At 44.8% G+C, this 1,009-nt stretch overlaps 1 protein-coding gene across 1 annotated transcript in view; it reads right to left on the reverse strand.

The window, feature by feature from the left end:
* Window positions 1-1,009, reverse strand: part of LOC104498986 (protein SSXT-like) — a gene marked incomplete at both ends in the record, with an annotated part of 10,305 nt that overhangs the window by 7,209 nt on the left and 2,087 nt on the right. The window lies entirely within an intron of this gene.

Genomic DNA, 1,009 nt, shown 5'->3' on the forward strand with positions numbered 1-1,009 from the left:
GAGCGTGCCCCCCCCCCCCCCCCCCCCCCCCAAAAAAAGCTTTCCTTCAAAGCAGTATTTGGTGAATAGGAAAATAACTCTTCCATTCTAACTCTCTCACATCCCACAATTTGTCGCTGTTAACAGACCTTGCACCAGGACAAAACGGGTACAACAAGAGATGAAAGCCTCTGGATGCTCATAGACGAGCAAAAATTTGCACCTGGGTGTGGTAAAATGTTTGCGATCTCTTCCCCTCTCTCCCCCGAAGCACTGAAGGCCTAGTTCATAATTTCATGCCAAACACCCCCTACAGACTGGAAGCACATTAGTGCTGGCCTCCAAAGGTCCAGAGACAGCTGCCTAGAAAGGATGTTTTTGGCAAATTTCCTAATGAAATTGTGAGGAAAATAACTGAATAACCTTGAGAGTTCAAAGAGGGAGAGCAAGAAAAACAGTAAATACAAGGGGGAATTTACTGTTAGGTTCTACTCACGGCACTGTAAGGAGACGCAGAAATTGCTAGTAGCCATCTTCATTTTCCTATTAAAAACACCTGTGAGACTGTATGATCCTCCTCACATACCTTAGCCAAATGCTTTCAGGGGAATAAAAACCATCTCTGAGAGCGCAAACGCCTGGGTTTCTGGCTTTTGAGGAACCTCTCTGAAAGGCTGTAACTGCAAAACCCTTCCAGACCACAAAACCACAAGAGTATTTTTCAACATTTCTCTTCACAGAAAGAACCAAGGGGGTGAACCCTAAGTCCATGTCCAGCCCAGCTCCCCTTATACCTACACCTACTCACGAGGAGGTTCCTAAAGATGAGACACAATAGAGTAGAAGAGAGTAACACCTCCCAAGTGAGTGTGAGGCAGGACCCCTTTTTGGCCTGGGAGACAGCATCAGCAGGGTAATACAGAGACACCCATAATTCACTTGTCAAGTATCTCCTCAAATACTTCAGGCAGGTATTATTTTCCCTGCAATATTTTTTAAAAGCTTATCACAAAATTAGTGAAGGGTTTTT

Source organism: Buceros rhinoceros, unplaced genomic scaffold (assembly GCF_000710305.1).
Source record: "Buceros rhinoceros silvestris isolate BGI_N320 unplaced genomic scaffold, ASM71030v1 scaffold18788, whole genome shotgun sequence".
Taxonomy (NCBI): Eukaryota; Metazoa; Chordata; class Aves; order Bucerotiformes; family Bucerotidae; genus Buceros; species Buceros rhinoceros.